This window comes from Acanthaster planci, linkage group LG03, assembly GCF_054643075.1.
Source record: "Acanthaster planci isolate LZ-2023a linkage group LG03, COTS_SCS, whole genome shotgun sequence".
NCBI classification, from domain to species: domain Eukaryota; kingdom Metazoa; phylum Echinodermata; class Asteroidea; order Valvatida; family Acanthasteridae; genus Acanthaster; species Acanthaster planci.
In genome coordinates, this window is record NC_141779.1 from 11,672,175 (window position 1) to 11,679,076 (window position 6,902).

The following is a 6,902-nucleotide window of genomic DNA, read 5'->3' on the forward strand; positions in this document are numbered from 1 at the left end:
ATGTACAAACACATGTACCGGTAATAGACCAGTCCGCGCAGCAACTTTACAGACGTTTATTCACCGTTACCATGGAAACAGAGGTAAACAATAAATCCTTAATTTTATTATATACAGAAAACAATAAATACACATCACATACAGACTACAGGAATTGATTCGATATGAAATATGCAATATTTAGAAGAAATTTTGCCAACTTTTGGATAATCAATTTACGAGAAAATGTAAGTTAAATTTGTTTACCTCAAAAATAGCTCATCTAATGTAGTAAACAAGTAAGTAAACAAATTAAACTTAAAATATCTTTTTAACCATAAATGTTACAGACTTCATTTTTGTACCTACTATAGCCAAAAGGATGTAGATTTGATAAATAACAATTTGGGCATAACTTATAATTGGTTATCATCTGTGGTTACCATAGAAACAACATAAACAAATTAACCAAAAACAAGGACTACCAGTACGTATCTAATTAAGAAGATTCTTTCCATACAGAATGAACATGGTGATTTGACACCATATGACAAGAATGTTTTATGATTTATGCTGAGTCTGTGCCTATTACTGTATGAGAAAATTAGTATTTTGTTTAATTCCTGTTGAACACCAACTACAGAAATAAATAATTAAGTCAACAAATTAACATGGAATATCTATTGAGCCGTATATAATAAGAACCTCATATACTGTTAACGATATAGCAAGGATCAAAGGTTTGAATAACAGTAAAGACATAATAACTGAACACTGTTTATCACCCATGGTTACTTCTAATTAATGCAAAATGCTACCAGAAAACATACATGTAATCATCAGTAGGTATTTATTTCCTTAATGTATTGAAAGAATGCCCATTTCATTGACGTTGAAAGGTTTTTTTTGCTTTTTCCTACTTCTTACAGGTTATCATCCAAATGTCAGAAGATATCAAAGAAGAGATCCGGACCAATAACCATTCATCGGACTGTAATTCAACAGAGTTGCCAACAGTGAGACTACAGTGATGGTTCAACTTCGAAAACAAAGAATTAAATAAAGTGAGCTTTGTAACATTCACTAGTGTCCAGTGATGTACATGTACTGTACATGTACATCTGTACTTATTATTCTAGAACAATTTCAAGGTTTTGCTCTTGATAATCTTTGATCAGCTGATAACTACACACATCATCATCATCCTTAAATTATATGCTGAACCAGTCAGGAAAACCCAGGAAATGACTAATCACTTTACCAGAATATCGAATTTCCTGATCATTCTCATCTGAAATTTCAACAAAGTAGTGAATTACACGATTTCCAACAAGCAAGGGCATGGCAACAGATGATTCATCCTGAACTGTTCTAGAAACAGTCCTTTTGCAAGGGAAAGAGCAGCATCAATAAATCTGAACAAATGTTCTTGTAACTCTGTCCAAGCATTTTCCTTACCCCCTTTTGAAAATATGAATCCCTTGTCTGAGGGCAAGTACTGGTGCAGAAGTTTCCTTCCACTTTGTATCTGTTTTTTAGTGCATTGAAGCGTTCTCGATCACTTGCACTGTTGCATTTTGGTATAAACGGTTTCTCTTGATTGCCACAGCCCAGCATCAATAATAATTGATGTAAGTTTTTCCCTGGTTCTGAATTTGTTCAGCTCTGCGTGTTTGAGTTTTTTTGTTTAACTTTTTGTTTTTGAAGTAGGGCTTCGTGTCGTTTTTCTACCCGTTTTTTTACCATTTCTTGCAATTCTTTTCTTTTCGTCATGACTGACTGGATATTTTTGTGCAACTGTTCAGTTGATAGTGCGTCTATATAATTTGCCGTTTTATTAAAAGTGAACATACAGTAGCTTGTGCTTCATTTCTTTTTTAATTCACATTTGGTCTCTTTTTTCGCAAAAAATCCAGATACCCAAACACTCTCTCTGGTAACTTATTGTGTTTGGGTAATGATGATGTTTGTTGTTTAAGTTTGCTGTCCATTTGTAAGTCATGATATTGCCCATTGGGCAGAAATCTTTCACTACTCTCCCCAAAAGTTGATTAATTGCTGTAAAGGTGAACCGGATCATGCTGAGCTGATTGCTGAGCTTTCGGTAACTGAGTGCCTTCTTCAGGGCAAACAGATTCAGTTCATGCAAGCTGATTGATTTTGAAAGCTTCATCGTTAGTGTTAGAAATCTCATCTTTGGCTTGTGACAACATCTCCTTTGTGTCTGGTAATTCTTTGTTGAGGTTATTGCAATGACCTTCAAGTTTTTGCCTTTTTTGAACAAAGTTTCTTGTAGTCTTTCTCCAGCTTTTTTTCTCATTGCGAAGTGATATAGCCTATGACTTGTGGTATTTTTCAAGTCGCCTTTGTAGTGTCTGCGGTTGTTCATCAGGTCGTCTTGATAGGAATTCAATATTCTGCTTCAGTTCTTCATTTTCTTTGCTAACTGTTCATTCCGTGATTTAACCATGTCAAGTTTTCAGAACGCTGATATCAATCGTTGATGGATTGGGTTCATATGTAGGTTGTGGACCAGAAATCTCAGGAAACACATACCGGTATACTGTACACATCCTATTTCCATACTTCCAATTGGTCCTTCACATCTTTTCCATGTTGCTCTTTTTTAACTTATTATGCATTCCAATGAGTGCTTTTGATTGTACACTGAAACGCTGAGCCCCATCATTTTCCAAGCAATTATTGCTTTCGACAGTTGAACAACTGAATAATATGTCCATTAAACAAATCAAAGTTCACGGGTGAAATTGGGCTGTTGGCAGTTTTCAACTTTTGAAGGAGGTCCGTATCAAGAAATGTTGGAGGCATTGGTCCAGGATTAAGTTCAATGTCTCCACAAACTCGAAGTGGTTCATAACGAATTGGTATACAATTCAAGGCTGCCTTTCCGATAGCTACAGTCAGGAGAGTTATCAGAAAGGTTCTGCAACCAGTACTGTACATGTACATGTACTCCCCGTTGCTTCACTTGTAGAATGTTGACTTTGAGCTTTGGATGAATGTGCAGAGAAGAGGCCAACTTGTAGAAACCATACTTCTAAAGTCACTCCCATTTTGATGGATGGTACCCAGACCTGTAAGGCAGTCAAAGTCTGTAATAGTAAAATAATAATTATACTGGTAAAATAATAAAATACAAAAAAATAAAATTGATTATAAAATATAACACTCCCATTTGCACAAGAAACAACCCCTGTCGCTAAGAGTTCCTTCAGCCCAAACCAAGTGTTTTTAACAATCATTCTTTCCCACAAGAGCCAGGGATTGGAATTACAATAATTGACCAAGTATAACAAAGTTATGTCATGGAGGAATGAAAATGATGGGAAAATGTACGCCTGTACCAATCTGAAAATATTTCTAGAATAAAACAATTACTTCAAAGATTTTAGAACTAATTTAAAAACAAACAAAAAATGTTTAAAATCAAAGCAAATAACTCCATTCAATAAGCAGAGAGTGAGCATACATAATGGAACAGCTTCAACTATGATGTTGGCGGCGTCTTACTAATGAGTGATCGCCATTATGTATCGAGATACAAATATTGCCATTGGAGGAACTACACTATACCTCTACCCCCACTACGTTGCTTGCTAAAGTCTTTGAAGTTACAGCAAAACTATCCCAAAAATTTCATCAAATTTTTAAAAATTATTTCAGATATCATTATTAGTTATTAAATGAGTAACTACCACTTGCACAACATATCCAACAGGCCATGATCAAAAGTTGAAGCATGAGTCGCAACATAAAAATTGATTGTAATTGCATGCGATGTGCATGTACACGTACTATACCCACGTGAGGTAAGCTGTTTAAGGTAGTTTCGATGCCATTCTATCAATTAAAAATGTATTCAACGACATTCCACACCCCCTTCACCCTAAAACCAAGAAAAATCTAGTTCCTTACCTGAAAATTGGCATTTTTGCACAAAATTCTGCCGATTTTCATGCGGATTTCAATGTTGAACAGCTACTATCAATGTACAACAAAAATACACCACCACGCAGCGTGGGAACATCAAGCTACATGTATCTCAGAATGCAACAGCGGAAACACGAGACCACGATCGTCGAAATTTGTGAATGGGGAAATATATGTGCACAGTTATGCGCAGTATTACAACTGTCCCTACAACATCAAATGGCCTGTACTGTCATACATGAAAATAAAGTAGAAATAAAGTATTTTTATTGTGCAATTTGTGAACCACATTTTAAACAATGCAGGAGTACTTTGGTCTGCCTGTAGTGTTACAGCAAAATGGCGGGTAGAAGGCTCTGATGACTTTGAAACTTCAAAGGGTTGTAACTTCCCATTGAAACATTGTATGACCTTTCAGTTTGTACCATTGATTTTCTCTGGTTTCAAGCTTTATATAATTTTATACATTTTTAAGCATTTTTATTTTTAGGTACATGTATCATACCTACTGACAGTACTTATTATTGGAAGTACATTTCCACTGTATCGTAGACGACATCCACTGAGCTAGGTAACGTTAGTCCTACACTTTTACAAATGACTGACATCACACGTTGCTGGTTCATGGAGGCTACCTCCATGGCTTGTTCAACGGTTTGACGTGTGTGTCTTACTCCGGTGCACAGTAAACAGTCGGCATGGATGGTGGGCCTCAGGGTTTCGAGTCAACTCGGACCCAAACCAACTCGGACCCATGCCAACTCGGACCCATGCCAACTCGGACCCATGACCAACTCGGACCCATGTCAACTCGGTCCCAATACTAACTCGGACCCACGACCAACTCGGACCCACAACCAACTCGGACCCAATACTAACTCGGACCCACGACCAACTCGGACCCACCCTGAGTCAACTCGGACCCAACCCCAGGAGCGTGATTAACTTGTTGAAAATTTTTATTTTGTCCACTTTTACATTTTAGCATTTTGGTAAATGACACTTTTGCACTGCATGCTGCCGAGATGTAACGTCCTCTCTACATACACGTTATGCAGAGAAACAGTGGCACAGGCTTCCCAGAATTTCTCCGTTTTCGAGTTTGAACAGGCATGGTGGTTAAAAACCGTTTAGGACTAATTTTGGTATCAGAGATGTCTTGGAACAAGTGACCGACGAACGTCGTATTTTTATGGAGGCACATTTCCTTTGATGTCTTATTTGCCGCTTGTAATCTGGAATCTTAATCAGGTACACAGTATTAGCTTCCGAGGTACCGGTGTGATTGACCACAAAGGCTGATTTTGTCACCTCCCATTCTTGAAACCCTATGATCGGGGAGTGGGAGCTTGGGACAACTAATGGGAGCAGCTTTTGGAGTGTGACTGCCAGTACCAAATCATTGACGCCCTTTCTCTGAAGTTTTTTTGGCACTCCAGATCACCAGCAGAAATCGAAAGAACTTTCACCAAACAGCCCCCAAAGTTTTTGTTGCAATAAAAAGCCACAGATAGGCCCTTCTGATGTACATAAGAGATGCTGCATACGTACAACAGATACTGCAGATATACATCAATGTCACGAACATTGACCCTTTACAGTGTCTAATGGTGTTATCCCCCACCTCACTTTTCAACGTCCCCCCCCGAATACCGGCAAGATTTAGGCAGATGGAGGACTTCATCCATACAGGCCTTAACTGACTGTCCAAATAACGCAAATAGGTTGGTAATTTCGAACAACACAAATCAAATCATTTTAAAATAAAAATGTGGAATATTTCCTATTGGCTTAAACTTGGAGACGGTTTTGAAGCGTTGTATGTCTGCTCGCGAGCTCATTATTAATATTTTGTGATCCCACGGTTTCTTATTTTCTACAATAAGACGTACCATAATCACGAGGGATCACAGAATTATTTATATAAACCCCGACTTTGTGATTGATAGTTTCCGGTTCAGAGTATTTCTTTCACAAAAAGCCCCACAATGCGGGCCTATTTTGGATAGAGGCAGGCGGCTACATTCATATGAGCACATAGTTTTACTACTATTAGGGGGGTATCTTCGGGAAAAGGCGAATAAAAAAGTTCATAAAATTGAAATGAAAAGTGATCGATCTGGCCATAATCTTGAATTTCCTGCGAAAAAAATGAAGGCCAACCTCTTCGCGAGGTTCAAGAGTCGGCGCTATTTCGGTCTACGGGTGCGTATTTGGTGTAATGCAACCATATGACTCAGTCCGGGGTCCGAGTTGACTCGAGGTGGGTCCGAAATGGCGTGGGTCCGAGTTGGCGTGGGTCCGAGTTGGTTGTGGGTCCGAGATGGTCGTGGGTCCGAGTTAGTATTGGGTCCGAGTTGGCGTGGGTCCGAGTTGGTCCTGGGTCCGAGTTGGCATGGGTCCGAGTTGGAATGGGTCCGAGTTGGTTTGGGTCCGAGTTGACCTGATCCCGGCCTCAGCACCGACTAGGCAAAGTGCAACATACTGTGTCAAAACGTTAGCAAGGCCTGAAAACAAAAAGTGGTTTTAACGTACCTGCATCAATTGACCATCTTTTGAGTTGTTTATGTGGAAATATGGTACCATAGGACGTCCCACGTTTCACCAATGACGTCCTTTTTGTGGTGAAAATCGTGAAGTTTTTAACATGAGAAGTACAGTAAAACTTCGAACGCAGCATAATCATCGCGGGACATAATTACGTACAGCGCCCTCAATAGGACAAGGCCAGTAGTTGCGCCGCGCCAACTAAACTACTTGAACTTCAAGAACGTCCAGTCCAAGCATTTTCTCCTCCAAGTCTATGGTCCAAGTCACTACACACGACGCACATGTACACAGCGCAGTGACTTGGAGGTCAAGTAGCACAAGAGGCGCGCTCTCAAGTTCGTGCATGTGCACATGTTACAAGAGGGAGGGGGGTCCCCATCTCCTCCCGGGGAAAGAAAAAAAAGTTGGTGAAAATCGCAAAT

General features: G+C 39.2%; 1 protein-coding gene across 10 annotated transcripts in view; it reads right to left on the reverse strand.

The window, feature by feature from the left end:
* The window catches only part of LOC110987512 (uncharacterized), a 32,232-nt gene extending 25,605 nt beyond the window's left edge, over positions 1-6,627 (reverse strand). For all 10 annotated transcript variants that reach the window (XR_015424825.1, XR_015424824.1, XR_015424823.1 and 7 more), the window contains exon 1: positions 6,466-6,627. The gene's annotated coding sequence lies outside the window, so the exon portion shown is untranslated. The remainder of the gene's footprint in view (positions 1-6,465) is intronic.
* Between the last annotated feature and the right edge of the window lie 275 nt (positions 6,628-6,902).